At 34.0% G+C, this 18,462-nt stretch overlaps 3 protein-coding genes across 9 annotated transcripts in view; 1 reads left to right on the top strand and 2 right to left on the bottom strand.

Annotated features, from left to right (window-relative positions):
• The window catches only part of LOC127836628 (transcriptional coactivator YAP1-like), a 205,999-nt gene that overhangs the window by 59,612 nt on the left and 127,925 nt on the right, over positions 1-18,462 (bottom strand). The gene's annotated exons all lie outside the window — the stretch shown is intronic.
• Positions 1-18,462, bottom strand: part of LOC127836636 (uncharacterized) — a 255,189-nt gene that overhangs the window by 191,297 nt on the left and 45,430 nt on the right. The window lies entirely within an intron of this gene.
• Positions 16,341-18,462, top strand: part of LOC127836631 (heat shock 70 kDa protein 12B-like) — a 15,224-nt gene continuing 13,102 nt past the window's right edge. Inside the window, exon 1 of the mRNA XM_052363312.1 lies at positions 16,341-16,419. The gene's annotated coding sequence lies outside the window, so the exon portion shown is untranslated. The remainder of the gene's footprint in view (positions 16,420-18,462) is intronic.

Genomic DNA, 18,462 nt, shown 5'->3' with positions numbered 1-18,462 from the left:
TCGCAACTGGAACATAACTTTACCAAAATGCAATACACAAATGCATCCTTAGATTAATAATACAAGTGAAAGCAATTAATTTTGGAGAACAATAGTTAGGAAAAACAAATTATATTGTGCAATTTAAAATGTAGGTCGTATTCCTACACAGCTGGCTGACAGCGTCATAGTAAACAAACATGGAGCGTACTTTTGGATTGGAATTACTGAATTGTGATAAACAATGGATTGTTAGCAAGTATCTGGAGTTAATAAAACATATGTAAGTAGATTTAATTGATAATATCATAATTATTACATATTACATTATAACATATATGGAATGCTAAATAAGTGAAAGTATAGAATTTAATCAAAATATCAGTAAGTTATGAGAGACATATGTATTCATGTAACATAGTCTTGTATGTTTAACAGTATGCAATGAAAGAAATTAATTGTAAATCAAGATAAGTGAATTGAAACATAAGAAATTATTACCAATTCAGATCCAATATTATGTTACTCAGTTGTCTATGAATATTCAAAGAATTTTTGTTGTATGCCTTAACAAAAATGTTTATTGGATGAAAGGTAGCATTATTTATATCATCATATATTTTTTGCCAAGCATTGTTTGCTCATACATTAGCAAACATAGTTTAACCAAATCAAATACATCCTTTAGGAGATGTCTTATCAGAGTATACTTATTAAGCAAAAGTCGTTTAAAGCTTCATAAGGACACAATTTGCTTAGTACTATAATTCTGTAATAGTGTAATTTGTAAGTTGTTTACTCGGCCTTGAAATTATCTCTTAAATAGAATATGCGTTGTCTTTATCAATATTATTGAGGACTCATTTAAAGCAATACATGATAATACCTTTGCATGTGCGTATTAGAAAAGATTAACGTTAAGTAGAACCTGAGAAACAATTAAGCCATTCAATGAGCTTTCCAGTTAAACACAAAGTGTTGTATCTTTTGGAGAGTCTAGAACAGATTTAAGCTTGGATAATTTTTACTCTGCTTGTTTGTACATTTTATTGTACTCGTAGTGTTTAGAAATTGTTCACCATGTCACTTAACTTTATATTTTAAAATTTAATAGATATTAGATTTTATGTTTAAAATCTCGTGCAAACAAAATCAAAGGATCTGCACTTTGTCAATAATGATCATTTTTGTCATTTCCTTGGCAAGAATTTAGTTAACTCTCATAGTTTAGTGTTATTTCAGTGTTAACTTCGAATAAAATATCTCAAAATGTGACATTTTGGCATGGTTAGCGAAACAATGCACACCGTGAGCTTAATTACTGCATTGATCTGTTAATAAACTTGTGTGACATTGTTTTTTTCTGGATATCTTTTTTTGTTTTTATTGCATACAACACATTTTGAAATTAAGAATGTACCAAAATGTCTCAAATGTCATAACTCTGGTACATATTGTTCATACATGTACCTATTTTTTATGAATTCTGAATTTTGAAATATTCCATGTATTTTAAATATCTTGAAATTATATATTTTACTGTATTTTAATTAACTTATCAGTCTAAGCATACATCATAAAAGCTTTCCATAGTCCATGTCTGTCACTGCAGTTGAAATATTAAACTTGCTACATAACAACACCTTCTGTGTAGTTCGATGATGCTCATGTACTTCTTAAACAGCTTCGCACCTTAAAACTGGTACAAATCTGTTGACGAATCCTTTTCAAGTCTAAAAAAACAACAGAAGAATAACGCAAAAATATGAATCATGATATTAAAAAAAGACAAGTGAATAGGAAGAAAATCTTATACTTCAAAAACATGTTTGTTAAAAAAGATAACAGATAAAATTTTAACCGTGTGGTATATTTAAAATGTTCAGTTTTGAATAAAAAAGTGTGAACAATACACAATTAATTCAGTATTCCATCATTTAAAAATTGGTTCATTTGATATATTATCAGTACAGATTAAAACATATGTTCTAGAAACTTATAATTATTTGTTCAGGTTAATTGCTGGATGTTATTTAAGTATACACTTGCCTTGGACATTATCACTTTCATGCACACACAACGTCTTGGTGAACAGGACCATCATCATCATGCAAATCTACCATGACAGTTAGGCATATTTGAAGGATACCAAAATGGAATCTGAAACATAAAATTTATGTGTCAATTGTTGTCCTGAGATTAAACAAAAACTAATGAAATTTGCTACATAAACATGTGTCATTTAACTAAGGGTGTCACGATACGCTCACCTTACGATACAATACGTATCGCGGTACAGTGTGTAGGATGCGATACGTATCGCGATACGTATTGTCAGATGGAAACAACATACAAACCATTTAAAACCATTTTTCCATTTTTTAAGACCTCTACATATGTGTCATACAATATACAAAATACCATATAATGTCATGCAAGTACACGAATTGACAATTAGTTATTATTATTTACAAATCTAAAACTTTGATTAAATATAAACACGAAATTATGAATATGTTTAAAAAATACGGACTGCTTTATGTTTCTTTTACTTCGATAGATTATTTAAATTAAAAATATAACATGTTTACCAACTAGTCAAACTGGCTATCTTTGCTTGTACCGTAAGAAACTGCAAGCGCAATTCGTAGAACCAGTCAAATATTGCACCTTGTTTCGTGGCGTAGGCGACACAGCACATTTTTGAGTGGTTGAAATTTAATTTAATGGTTTCAAAGAATTTGCGAAATTCTCAGCGGAATCACAAAATTACAGCTCCTGCTTAGGAAATTCGTAGCGACTAAGGTCGAGATAATAAAGCAAATGTTTATACGAAATAAACGCCTACCACTTTCTTACTGGTAACACAAAATGTTTCCATATTTTTTCATTAGAAGCCCGCTGGAGGTGATTTCAATTCAACGTCCGCAATTTTTAGGGCGAATTACAGTTACTTCCTTTGAAATGCGTCATAGAAAATGCCGTACCGTAACGTACCGTTCGGACTCGGAGGCGTATCGTGAACCGTACCGAGGGGAGACTATTACGATATACAGTCCCACGGAGCACCGTGACACCCTTACATTTAACCCCACCCACTAATTAAGTAAAAATCAGCTGAAAAGTGAAAACACATATAAAGACAATTACTTGAGTGCATATACACCGAATTTAATATATTTTCGGTAAAATATCCCATTGACTATTTTCGTTATTGCACCAGAAGATTCAGTGTTTACATGTACAATGGTTGCCGGCCCGCAAGCGAGGCATTGGTTCCTGGCTAAGAAGAAAAATAATTTTGGCGTTCTCACCGCGGGTAGATTGCAGACTTTACAACCGTGCAAATGTTAACTTGTAACATTGAAAGATTTAAAGATACGCGTTGACTAATCTCGACGTGTTAACATGCTCACAGTGGCAATTGGCACTTCATTAAAGTTACTGTTGCAAATTTGTATACTTTAGCATTCACCTTTGTAAAGAAGCGTTATAGTTGTTACAAAGTTTTGTGCGTTGTGCATGCGATTTAAAAATAAAAGTAAATGTATATTTTACATTTTGAACATGTAATTTTTTATTCATTGAACAATTTTAAATTGGACAATGCACAAGATGAACATTTGAGATGTCTCAACCTTAAAAATTAACATTGTTGAAAATTGAAACAATATATATTAAACATTGTTTATTTGAACGGATATTATTTGACATGTATGTATACTATATAATTGCAGCATGGAACATACCAGCTGAATATTCAACACGTGCAACATTTCTTGTAATGAATAATATTGGCGGTCTTTCCCTTCCATAGGGGTAGAGTATAAACAGGCAGATGTGGTTATCGTTCCTAGCGCTAGTGTAGTTAAGAGCAGACTGACTTGCAACGCACACTCATAACCTTAGTTCTTCGCAGGCGAAGAACTAAACATCAAACAATTGTTAAATTATAAGTGTCACGGAAGAGAATTTGACGTACCATTTTGGTCAAAAGCACAAATACGCCAAGAGCTAAAAATAGATATCACCGCGGTGAAACAATTGTTACCGCAATGACAATTTTGTCACTGCGGTAATAAATTTATTACTGCGGTGATATATTTGTAAATGCGGTGATACTTTGTCTGACCCAAAGAGTTTGATAAGAGCTAAATCAAACTGACCAATGAAATAACGTCTTGCAAAACGGCAATTCGGCGAATATTTACTGCGAGTATATTTACTGATAAGTGTCATAAAACCGGGTATACCTAGAAAGCAGTGGACCGTTAAACAAGCGATAACGGATTAATAGCACAAGTCTTTAGCAATAGCATTCCTATGATCTAATTGCGATCAAGCAGATGATATGCAAATACGTGCAATTTAACAAATAAAATGTACCATTCACTAACCATTTATTTACTCAAACCGATAAGTGTGACAAACAGCTGGCGATCTCTATATTTCAAATCAGTTTACTTAATTAAATCAGAAAAGGACAAAAACATATGAACAAAAACATATGAATAAACTTATCAACTATCTATAATTTAGGTTTTAGAATTATCTTGAACTAAGCTCATCGTTTAAGGGGATTGTCTATATATTTCTCATGTGTGAATTTGTAATTTGATCTGTCCGTGGGTTGGTGGGGTTATTTGAATCAATTAAGTATACGACTATAATTACTTAGCCAAATGGTTTTTTGTTATGTAAACAAGGAGATGTGTTCATTACACTTGAACATTCGACCAGTGTAAGTAGCATATGAAATATGGCGTTTAAATATTTGCATACAATGATGACGTGTCCTCACATATGGGAGGGAAAGACCGCCAATATTATTTATCACCAGAAGTGTTGCACGTGTTGAGTATTCAGATGATATGATCCATGTTGCCATTATAGATTATACAAACATGTCAAATAATATCCGTTCAAATAAACAAGGTTTGATATTTTATGTTTCAATTTTCAAAAAATGTTACTTTTTAAGGTGGATACATCTTACAAGTTCATCTTGTGAATTGTCCATTTAAAACTGTTTAATAAATAAAAAAAATGTTCAAAATGTAAAAATATACATTTACTTGTATACACAAATCGCATACACAACGCACAAAACTTTGTCACAACTCTTACGTTTCTTTACAAAGGTAAATGCTAAAATATACAAATCGGCGGTATTAACTTTAACGAACAGCCGATTTCCACTGTGAGAATGTAAACACGTCTAGATTGACCAACGCGTATCTTTACATCTTGCAATGTTACAAGTTAACATTTGCACAGTTGTAAAGTCTGTTATCTATACGCGGTAGAAGCGACAAAATTATTTTTCGTCTGAGCTAGGAACCAATGCTGCGCTTACAGGCCGAAAACCATTGTGACACGAAATTTTAATCCCGGATAAAATGTCTGGGTAACAAGCTGATGACTACCGGTTAAATGTAAACATTGATTCTTCTAGTGGAATAACGAAAATTGTCAACTTCGGTGAATAAAGTATGTATCAAAAATGTTTTTGTATCATAAACTGTGGAATATTTTACCGAAATTATATAAATGTGGTTGTATTACTCAAGTAATTTTCTTTATATGGGTTTTCACTTGATTTTGACTTTTTAGGACAACAATTGAAACATACATGTTTTGTTTCAGATTCCCTTTTGGTATCCTTCAAATATGCTTAACAGTCATGGCAGATTAGCATGATGATGGCCCTGTTCACCAAGACTTTGTGTGTGCTTGAAAGTGAAAAATGCCTAAGGCAAGCGTATAAATGCTTCTGGAATTATATTTAATACATAAGGAAAGATAACACCGGTGTCTCTCCGCTGAAGCACATGGGCAGACTTTTTAACGAACCCAAGGACAAGGCTGATAAACTTAACAGGCAGTACGGATCAGTTTTTACACAGTAGAACCAGAAACATGTCCCTAGTTCACCAGGTACACCTCTACCATCCATGTCGGAGATCTGTGTCACCGAAGAGGGTGTGGAGAAGTTGCTGCGCAAAAACAAATCCGAGGAAGGTTTCAGGACCTGACTGTATATCTGGCCGTATCCTGAAGGAATGTGCAGTTGAACTGCCTCCAATCCTAACCATGATTTTCAACGCCTCACTATGTGATGGAGCTGTACCAGACGACTGGCGACATGCGAATGTAACCGCCATCTACTAAAAAGGGTACTCTCCATGAAGCCGCAAACTATAGACCTGTATCCACACCTCGTAATGCTGTAAGATGCATGAACACGTCTTAGTAAGCAGCATCATGAAGCACCTTGACACCCACAAAGTCCTACATGACTGTCAACATGGATTCCGAGCTCGGAGAAGCTGCGAGACACAGTTACTTACACTGTACCATGAACTGGCTTCGTCACTAGACAAGAGGACTCAGACAGACATGGTGATCATTGAGTAAAGCGTTCGACATGGTCACCCACAAGCGATTACTGAAGAAGATAGAACACTGTGGCATCAAGGGGAATACACTGATGTGGATCCAGTCTGTTCTCACCGGGAGAACACAACAAGTATTGGTGGAGGGTTAGGCGTCGGATACAGTACCAGTCATCAGCGGAGTACCACAAGGCTCAGTCCTGTGAGCTCTACTCTTCTTGATCGTTATCAACGTTCCCCCAGACTGCGTCCAATCCAGCAAACGCCTTTTTGCCGACGACTGCATTCTCTACCGCCAAATCACATCAGATATAGATCAAGCCATACTGCAAGATGACCTCAACTCTTTAGCCACATTGTAAAAGACATGGGGCTTGGAATTTTACCCCCAGAAGTGCAGTGTCTTGAGTGTCAGCAGATCTAAAAGACCTTTATCTACCACTTGAAAGGCATTCCTCTTACTATAGATAAAACAACGAAATACCTAGGCGTAGACATTCAAGCTAACATATCCTGGAGGCAACACATACTAAGAACAACAAAAAAGGCAAACAGTATGCTCGGATTTGTACGAAGAAACTTGCACAAGGCTACTGAATCGACTAAAACAAATGCCTATTACTCCATGGTTCGATCAAATCTTGACTACTGCTCCTCCAATTGGAGTCCCTACCAGAAGGACATGATACATAAAGTTGACATGGTTCAGCGTAGAGCAGCGCGCTTCGTCACCAATCGATACAGAAACACCAGTAGCGTCTCAGACATGCTTGACCATCTGCAATGGGAATCGCTTGAGGCAAGGAGAGGGAAAACTCAACTGATTATGCTATATGAAGTCATCAACGACTTAGTCGATATACCAGCTTCGAAGTATTTGACACCAGTTACCTGCAGGACAAGAGCGGCAAACCACCATAATCTCCAATAGAGGCAGTACTCTACATCTACAGACACCTTTAAGTACAGCTTCTTCCCACGGACTATACCGAAGTGGAACAAACTACCAGCCAGCACCGCTGAGACACCCTCCTTGGTATCATTCAAGAGGGAGCTGTCGTCCCAACCCTTCTGGGGGATACCACTTCCAACAACTACTTTTCCAAATGACGAGGGAGCTGTGCCAGCGGGGTATCACTTGTACCCTGGCAGCGCTACGCAATCTGGATTGGTCACTCTGATGGAGGGTAGTAGTTGGTATCTTATTTCTGTTATCATCTTTTACTTTTGCAACCTTACTTGACCGATGCTATATTTCTATTTCACACTTTTAATCGTTTTCTTGTGAACCGTTAAATCATTGTCAGTGATCACAGGTTAACGTACGATGCAGATGTAGATGTAGATAATAAAATAACAACCTCCAATTAATCTGAACACATTATTATAAGATTCTAGAACATATGTTTTAGTCTGTACTGATAATATATCAAATTAACCAATTTTTACATGATGGAATACTGAATTAATTGTGTATTGTTCAAACTAATTTATTTTAAACTGAACATATTAAATAAACCACACTGTTGAAGTTGTATCTATTATCTTTTTTAACAAACATGTTTTGTTCAAATATAAGATTTTCTTCCTATTCGCTTGTCTTTTTTTAATATCATGATTCATATTTTTGCTTCATTATTTGTACACACTTTTTGTATAAATAAAAGACAAAGAAAGTAAAACCACTTAAGTTTAAATGTGGTATTCTTCTGTTGTTTTTCAGACTTGAAAAGGATTCGTCAAAAGAGTTGTACCAGTTTTTAGGTGCTAAGCTGTGTAAGAAGAACATTAACACCATCGAACGACACAGAAGGTGTTGATATGCAGCAAATTTAATATTACAACTGCAGTGATAGAGACTGGGACTCTGGTCCGTGTACATACCGTCTTTTCGTTTTGCATTCGACAACACGAAACACGAAAATAAACGCATATTAGTTCATATTCCGATTTTCTTATAACCGAAACAAATACAAAAAACAAAGAACAAATCGACTTATTTATATCGTTTTTCGTTTTACTAATTTCAAAACAAAACACGAAACGTGTATGTCTATTCCTATTTCGTTTCAATTTAAATTTAAAAAAATCAATATTTGAAAATTGAAATAAAGCGCCTGCTCTCATTTATCGTTCTTGATTTGATAAAACGATACACGGAAAACGGAAAACGAGGGGCGCTGCGCAGCTTTATTTGGATGCTAACTCATGATTAATCTTAGTGCGCAGTTTCCTCCCTTTGAAACTATTATTTTCAATAATAAAATGTTCACTATAACATGTATTATAGAGGAAGATAGACGAGTCTTGGCACAGCTCTTTTTGGCTAGTCTAATGGAATAATGAATAGATCAACAGTAAAGTTATATACCAATATACATGCCTGCTTTTGTTTCAAGTCATTGGATTTGATTTAATGTATAACATGCATTACAATAATCATTGCACAATAAAATATCTTTGTTCGGCTTAGCCTTTCTCTTCAAGTAATAAACAAATATCGAATTATTTACTACACTGTATTCATATCTGTTTCAGAAATGAAATAAAAAATCCACATTTTTGCTAAACATATACACATGTACATTCAATTAGTATGGTGAATTATTCCTAAGAGCATGCACGGCCTCATAAAGCCCTGTCATGGCACGTCGTGTGCCGTCCTGGCTCATACACTTCGGGTAACTGGCTGGCGGTGGGCTCTCGTACCAGGTGTCTATGCAGTTCTTGCATCCAACCAGTGAATTGCAACAAGTTGTAAATGTAGGCTGCGACACTGGTCCTGAATGTATTCATTTATGTTGTTATAAAGCTATCGGTTCACGCACTGAGTTCTTTTTTAATTTTATCAGCATGATTATATTTGGTGCTCCCTTTATAGAATAAAGAAAATTTGCTTATAACAATTATAAAAATATTTGGAACTCTTTGCGAGAACACATCATTCAAATAACAGAAAAATCAACGCTAAGTATAGTACATTATGTCAATTGATTTTATTTTATAAGTTAAAACTCTGTTGTTACAAATTTATTTATTTATTTTTAATAACGTTTTTGTTTGGTGTACACATTTAGTCCAGTTTTTGAAGGACTGTTAAAATGAACTGGATGTGTATAAAACGAATAAAAGAATACACTTTTCGACTAATAAATGTACTTTAACAGATCATGCAAGCGAATGCTTGATGGCGCGCTCCTCATATATATCATTTTCTCAGCAAATCATACACGTATTGTTACAAATGTAAACACTTTTCTATAATGGCATTCGAGTTTCATTTTAGGAGACAACCAAGGTCTTAAACGGAACATTTCAATGAGTGCAAGTAGATTCTAAAGGCGTGACGCATGATATTCGCCTTCTTTAAGAAACGTAACGTTTAAAGGAAAAAATATTAAGCGGCGTTATAATATCATTGGAATGTATATATCTTGTTAGCATTAACTATATCTTGGGCGCTCTTTCAGGAACATTAAATATGTTGTTTAATAAGTTATTAAATTGGCACATTTATTAATTATATTTAAGTTAATTTCATTTTCTTCAAGTGCAAAGCGGTTTCATATAAGGTGTTTAGTTATAACTCTTGTTTTAGAGCTATAATCACTAGACATATCACAATGCAGTTGTTAAATGCAACGTGTACTTGTTATTAATCGAACGAATTGGAAATTATATATTAGACACCTTGCACTTTACCGTTCCATAAGATTAAAACATTTTTTTTTATTTATTCTATTATGCAAGGTTACGTTAAAAGTAAACCATAGGTACATTTTAGCAGCCGCCGCCGATTATTGTGTCCTTAAATTGTCATGCGGGTCTAACGGGTAATACAAATAGGATTACGGGACGGGGTATTGCAGCTCTTAAAATGTAAGGAACTCTCCAATGCTAATAGGATTAAAACGAATTTGTTTGTTTTTTTGTAAAATAAGTACTGAATTTACATAGCATAGGGCAAGAACACGAAGTGTCATAAGAGGCTAATTATAGCCCTATCTAATCGGCTGGATCGGCATGAAATACCGGTACGTTGGAAAACCGTTCGATGTCAAGATTATGATCATTTCAAATTGGAAAAATACAATACCTGGAAAAACAACTGAAAATATCCACGTCTCTGTCCCTTACGGGCGTGTCTTTACCTTCACGAAAAAAGCACGTAGGATGTCATGCTGATGGAAATAAGTGATTAAGTCTTATGTAAGGGAGAAAAATACGCGCAAAAAGCCACTAAAGAGTTACCTCCCCAAGACAGCAGAACATCCCGCAAACGCCACTCGTTTTTGGTTTTTCGTATACCGTTTTTTCAAACCAAGAACGTTAAACGAGATCAAACAATCCGTTCCAATTTTCAAACATTTATTTTTGTCATATGAATTGAAACAAAATATGAACAGGGAAATCAATTTCGTTTTTTGTTTTATAATAAGTACAACGAAAAACGATATAAAGAGGTTAATTTTGTTTTCGTATTTTGTTTACGTTTCGGTTATTAGAAAATCGGAATATGAACTTATATGCGTTGATTTTCGTGTTTCGTTGTTTCGAATGTTAAATGAAAAAGGAAAAGACGGTATATTCACGGACCGACTCTGCTTAATTCAGAGGTGTTTACGGAAAGCTTTTTCTCTTAAAGAACTATATAAACAAACCATTTTATATTTATTTTTGCTCAATCAATACAAAGTGTATGCATTAATAGAGGTATATATTTATGGGTTTTTTTTGTTTCTATTTTATTACTGATATTGATTAGATGCATATGAACTCTGATTATGTATGTTAATAAAACAGTGGTTTCACAACAAATAACAGTATAAACCAATGATGCTTGTTTTTGGTCTATTAAAGTATCTTCAGTTTCCAATATTATTACAATATAAACATCTTGATTTGGGAAAAGGGCCTGGCTCACCAATTTGGGAAAAAGATATTGACAAAACTGAAAAAGGGGAAGAAATTTCTCAAAGTAAGCTTTAAATTTGAGGAAAAGTGCATCAGTATAAAGAAATTTTCTTTGGGGAAGGGGCCTTTGTCTTGAGGGAAGGGGCCTATATAAGGACCTTGCTAAAGAAGGAAACTAAGTCCTGTATACCCATATTGGTTTCTTTAGTATATCTAAATAAACACTACATTAATATTTGCATTACAATTTAATAAGCATACAAATCTTAAATTTTAAAGACTAGTAATTCAGTAGCAACTTCATAAAGAAGTACAGCAGTATTCACAAAGTTTACTCTGTTAATTTATGAATTTGCAAATCTTGCTATGCCAACACATAAAAGCATCAATTGACACTTAACAAACTATCATCATAAAAAAATTTGACTTTGGGGTTCACTATACCAACAAGCATATTAAATTGTACAAATAAATGAGCCCTATTTCATATGAAATCTGAATATCTAAAAATACTTAGTGAAAATACTCAACAGCCCCGGTCATGAAAGGCGGCTGCAAGATCTTATTAGGCGGCTGCAAGATCTTATTACCAATACACCATGTAATAAACATGAAATATTGTTCGATTTGTTGAATTGTCAAAATTTGTGATTAAATTCAATGTTTACTTTGATTTTTTTCTTTCACTGCAATAATTGAACCATCAGGTAATTAAACAGAACAGTTTTCTGGTTTGTCAATACTGGTCAATTAAATAGTTTAAAGAACATTACTCCATGACACTTTTGAACATGTATTTTTTTTTATTTGTTTATTATCAAGATATCACGTTAAGTCTCTAGAAGATACTTTCATCTACTCCATGAAAAGAATCAAATACAGAATGTAAATCTTATAAAGGCAAAACCACTGTAAACCATTAAAAATTATAAGTATATACAGATTACACACCATACTGACAACCAATCAAATAAAAAAGCATTAATTTTGAATGACTTGAATGATATTACGGTTTTAACTTATTGCATAGATAATTTGCATACTCATATATATTAAAATAAAATTTGTTAGAAAATATATGATTGTGATATAGATGATTATGTGTAAAAACATAAATAGAGAATATGAGTAAGCACCTCAAACGAAATATGCTGAGCAGCCTCACGAATAAGCTTCGGAAGGAAAGGCACAGTCTTTTCAAGTTTGCTTATTACATCATATAAAATCATGTCCAGCAAAAGATGTTTTCTAGGCTACACATCTCTTGGTAAACATAGACATGTTTTGACTGTTATCAGACTCATTTAGTCATTCGTTGTTCTACGTTGTGGTGCGCAAGAGAAGGCCGGTCGCATATGTTGAATCTTCTAATTTTTTAGGTGTAATAGTAGTTGGCACTTTATCCATTGTCAATATGGCCTCCAATATCTTAAAATAGACAATTGTCTTATATAAATAAAACCTACTTATTAAAGTGAAGTCATATGAATTTTATCTTTGGTATAATTATCTTACGACACAAGTTTCCTTATAAAGTAAATACAAATTAGTTCAGCTGCAGTGACAATGATTACATTGTATGTCCAGTATATGTCTAGTGTTATTTACCATACAGTATAACCTAGCACTTAAAATTTAATAAATTCCTCATTAAATCACCAAATACTTAATAATGCATTCTTTTGATGTCGTATTGCTATAGTAGTTAAATTCTCCACACAGTTCTATTTTTTTTCAATAAATCAACATCAATATACTTTACCCCACTCACCATAAACATTCATAGAAGTGTATTAAAAACGTGTTTATCCGGCTGACAAGACATCAAAGTCAATATTATGCATATTAAAACAGTTATCAAACACATACAACAATTATTTCCAATAATTTTAAATGACAATTGGTATTATAACCTAAAACGGATTGACGTGCATGATTCCAGCAAACCGTGCGTGGCGACAGTGGTCTAGTGGTAGGATGCTGATCTAGGGATCGGAAGGTCCCTGGTTCGAATCCCGCTCGGGGCACTGTATTTTTCTGAGCAAAAAATTAATCCCATGCTTGCTCCTCTCCACCCAGGTGTATAAATGGGTATCTGTGAGGGAAATAAGTCAATGTGCCGTGGCTGCCTTCGGGGCCATATGTAAACGGATGACTTAAATCCCAGTGATCGGGGGGTTAATGTCGAAGTCGGCTGAAGATGCATACGTTGTCGAAGCAGACTATAAACCGCACCTTTAACCAATCAGTTGATTTTTGAAAGTATCTACACATCAAGAATCCATTCTGGAGCACTATCTGATCTGTTGGTGATAGTGCCAACCTGTAAAAATATATAGGTAATTTTTAGGTAATATACATGTTTATTATCTGTAATATTGTTAACATACCAAGCTTATAACAAAGAAACAACAGTTTAAAACTGCCTAAACAGCTAACTGGTAGAGCGTTTGCCTCGAGTGCATTAGGTTGTGGGTTCAACTCTTAGCCGCATCATACCAAAGACGTATAGAAACGGTACCAGTTTATACCTGCGGTTAACGCTTACCACTTTGCAGGAAAGCATTGGCTTCTTCTCAATATAAAAAAGTGAAACTCCAGCTGCTGGAGCAGTATTGAATTTTTATTAAAAACAATTAGTTGGTCCTTTATTTAAGGCAAGTGACCGATTGCCCAAACAGTACAAAACAGCACAATACAGCACAATACAAACCAAATAAACACAAAATATGAATAAAGCTGGGGTCACCGCCTTGGAACGGTCAATGCAAAGCATTGGGGGTTTAAACCTGGTTATAGAGCGCTCAACCTCACACTTGGCCCAGCAATATTCATAATACATTTAAGTGTAAATAAAATTTAACGTCATAGCATTGTAACTTAAATTAAACAATAATAAAAGGGAATTAAAACGCATTCAATTTAATTACTATTTAATTACTCAATTGCATTGAAGATACAAGAGTAACAGAATTGCAACTTTTTGACGAACGATCAAATAAAACTATTCTCAAAAATGAAATGAGACCCTCGTGGTGATGGATTGCATCAGGAATGAGGTGTCGAGTGTGACTAATAAGTTGCCAAAACTTGTTTCAGCATCGACCTTAAATAAATTTTATAATCTAACCGTCAAATATAATTAAAACAATATATCACACTGATGCCAAACAGTCCATTTTATAAAATAAACATTGAAAAGGCGAACAATACATGATTCTTCTTTTAACGTATGTATCACGCAAAATCTCTGTCCTGTGGTCCCTTGTACTCTCATACACGATGAAAGCCCTGTCTCTATTGTACGTCTTTGGTAAGAGAGAACACAATTGAACTAGGTTAGATGGTGAAAATACATAGGGCATGAATATCCCATCAAATGGGAATGTCACTCCACCACAAATTAGTTGAACGTAACCAAGCTGAGTCTGGTCTGTGTTCAAGAGATAATGGGGGTAAACTTCCATGTCAAATCAGAATTAATGTTTAAACCTAAAACGTTAAAGAAACAAATCTAAACTAATAAATGCCATTTGAAGTGTGCATTTACATTTTGTTAACAAGTAAATTATTTACAAATTACAGCGAGCAGGTGGTCGAGAACCACTTATTGTTTGATCCAAAGTGCCTAACACCTATCTGCATCCATGAATATAACAATACTGATGATGATATATTGAAATCTTAATAAATCCTTACCTTGGACCTATCAAGACTATGAAGTTAAGCTGGACAGTAAGTTCTTCCACGATAACAGAAGGCAAGCTACTTCTAACTACAATTTGTACCCTAACACCGGTTGAATTTGCGGTTCACTGCTTTATATGGAAATGCGTTGTAAAATGTTGAATTATGATTCGTCAACTTGTATTCTGTACAATTGTATAGAGTACACTTCTTAGATGCTGACTTGTGGCAGATTACTAAAACCGATTGTACAACTTAAAAAATATTCAAGATGCTAATATAGTTTTTCACCGACTTCCTTACTTCATTTTCTGATCTGTAGTTTTAGAAGTTACATGTTTGTATTTAAACATTTAAACCTGTTAAAGTAAGTCTACACATGTGTACTGTTGACATCGATCGAATTAAAATGAAAATATCTCTATATTCATAATTGATTTATTTGCATATCAATTTTGTAGAATCGGAACATAAAACGTTTTACTCTTTACAATTGTACAAAACAGATATTTAAATGTTGCATTTAAGCATTTTAAATGTGCTCTGTTTAACAAATGAGCTGAATTTTCAACACGTGCAACATTTCTTGTGATGAATATTTTTGGCGGGCTTTCCCTTCCATAGTCACATGGTAGACTTATTCAGTAAATTCTGTCTTATGTTTAAATGTTGCATTATCAATTCTCTGTTCTGTGTATGCAATAGGCCAGATTTTCTGCGATGATCATTGGTACGCTGCATTGCATATGTAATCTTATAAATAAATATCTGGTTTGTTAAAATTATATTCTAGAGTTTGTTTTTTTCAATACATATCAGTAAATATTTAACAAACGAAAATGTTTTAAAAAAATATCTGATGTTTAGCTGTTGGTAAATCAGTGTATAATATATACATTTCAATCACGATGGTCTTTTCGGTATTGGTGGCCCGAAACTTTACGATAAGTTCAGTGATACAATAAGAAATCGTTGAGTGAATCACGTTACGTGCAGATATTTACACTGGGTAGTTTGTTTACTAAAAATGATCAATTTTAGATATGAGCTTTTTTTGTACTGAAGTCGAAACCTGTCACAAATTCAAATCCTTGACCTAAATCACTTACTGAGAGGAACCTCGATGATATACATTTTTATAATTGCAAAGTTTATCTTTCAACGAATTTACCATTTTGATGTATGCATCAAATTTCATTTTTTGACATTATTACATTTTCAATGCAATTAATAATGAAACATTCCGTGTCATGCATTTTTCTGCAATAAAAATATGCAAGTGCAAAACTGGGATACATTTCATGTTTTCGTTTTTCCCAAAACCACGGCCTTCTTCTTGGTATCAGACGAAATTGTCGACCTACCGGGTAAATCACTTCCTGATAAGCAACCTTTGTTCAGCTTATTGACATTGCGCAGTTTGCAATAAGGACTTGATGTACAGGTAAGACAAAAATCTATTTTCAATATGAATTAAGAATGTTTAATTTAAAATTCTTAAATGACATATATAATATTCACCGTATTTAAAAGTCAGTGAGAGTACTAGTTCTGTTGTGTATGCATAGGCGGGTACTTATGAGTTAACCAGCGATCGTGAAAATATTAATTGTCTTAGTTTTTGATGGTGATATAAAGCGTTATTACCAATGAAACTAAACAATATGCTTCATACATTGTAGACGAGTGCATGGGCCATAGAAAATCTGCCTCCCTTTGGCAGTATTTTGGTATTAACGATGCATTTATCTAAATGAGCTGACATTTAAACTGAATGTTTTATACTGATATAATCATACCACACTTTTTACTCTTAGTTATGAGTAAACTTATTCTCTATTTTCGAAATAATTGATCAGCATCATCATCAGCAGCAGCATTTACATCAGCATCAGCATCAGCATCGTTACTACTACTACTACTACTACTACTACTACTACTACTACTACTACTACTACTACTACTACTACTACTACTACTACTACTACTACTACTACTACTACTACTACTACTACTACTACTTCTACTACTACTACTTCTATTACTAGTACTACTACTACTACTACTACCACTACTACTACTACTTCTAATACTAATACTACTTCTACTACTACTACTACTACTACTACTACTACTACTACTACTACTACTACTACTACTACTACTACTACTACTACTACTACTACTACTACTACTACTACTACTACTACTACTACTACTACTACTACTACTACTACTACTACTACTACTACTGCTGCTGCTGCTACTACTACTACTACTGCTACTATTACTACTACTACTACTACTACTACTTCTACTACTACTACTACTACTACTACTACTACTACTACTACTACTACTACTACTACTACTACTACGACTACTACTACTACTACTACTACTACTACTACTACTACTACTACTACTACTACTACTACTACTACTACTACTAATACTATTACTTCTACTACTACTACTACTACTTTTACTACTACAACTAGTTCTATTACTACTACTTTACTACTACTACTACTACTACTACTACTTCTACTACTACTACTACTACTTCTATACTTCTACTACTACTTCTACTACTACTACTACTACCACTACTACTACTACTACAACTACTACTTCTACTACTACTACTTCCACTTCTACTACTACTACTACTACTACTACTACTAACAACTACTACTAACTGCTTCTACTACTACTACTACTACTACTTCTGCTTCTACTACTACTACACCTACTAATACTACTACTTCTCCTACTACTACTACTGCTTTTTAACTACTACTACTACTACTACTACTACTACTACTACTATTACTACTACTACTTCTACTCTACTACTGCTTACTACTATACTAGTACTATCTACTATTAGTATTACTACTACTTTACTACTACTACTACTACTACTACTACTTTACTACTACTACTACTACTACTACTACTACTACTACTACTACTACTACTACTACTACTACTACTACTACTACTACTACTACTACTACTACTACTACTACTTCTACTACTACTACTACTACCACTACTACTACTGCCGCTACTAAAACTACTACTTCTACTATAATATTTTGGTATTAACTGTTACTTATAAGTGAACTTATCCTCTCTTTTCAAATAATTGATCATCATCATCATCTCCACCGCCGCCGCCGCCACCGCCACCACCACCGCCACCACCACCAACACCTCCACCACCACCATCACCACCACCACCACCACCACCATCACCACCACCACCACCAGAAATAATGTGAAAAAGATACCGTCAAGCGTTTAAAGTTGCGCATGCTTTATTGCACTTAAATAAACTCGTGATAGATAACTTTATTATGTGGTTAATGAATGTATTATGGATAAGTCTAAACGGCGAATTAAAAAAAATATTGTTGTTACAATAAAAACAACACAGAATTCCTAGCTAATAAGTACGAAATCCGGATAGTGCCATTTA

Source organism: Dreissena polymorpha, chromosome 6 (genome assembly GCF_020536995.1).
Source record: "Dreissena polymorpha isolate Duluth1 chromosome 6, UMN_Dpol_1.0, whole genome shotgun sequence".
Classification (NCBI taxonomy): Eukaryota; Metazoa; Mollusca; class Bivalvia; order Myida; family Dreissenidae; genus Dreissena; species Dreissena polymorpha.
This window is presented reverse-complemented; position numbering and strand designations above follow the sequence as displayed.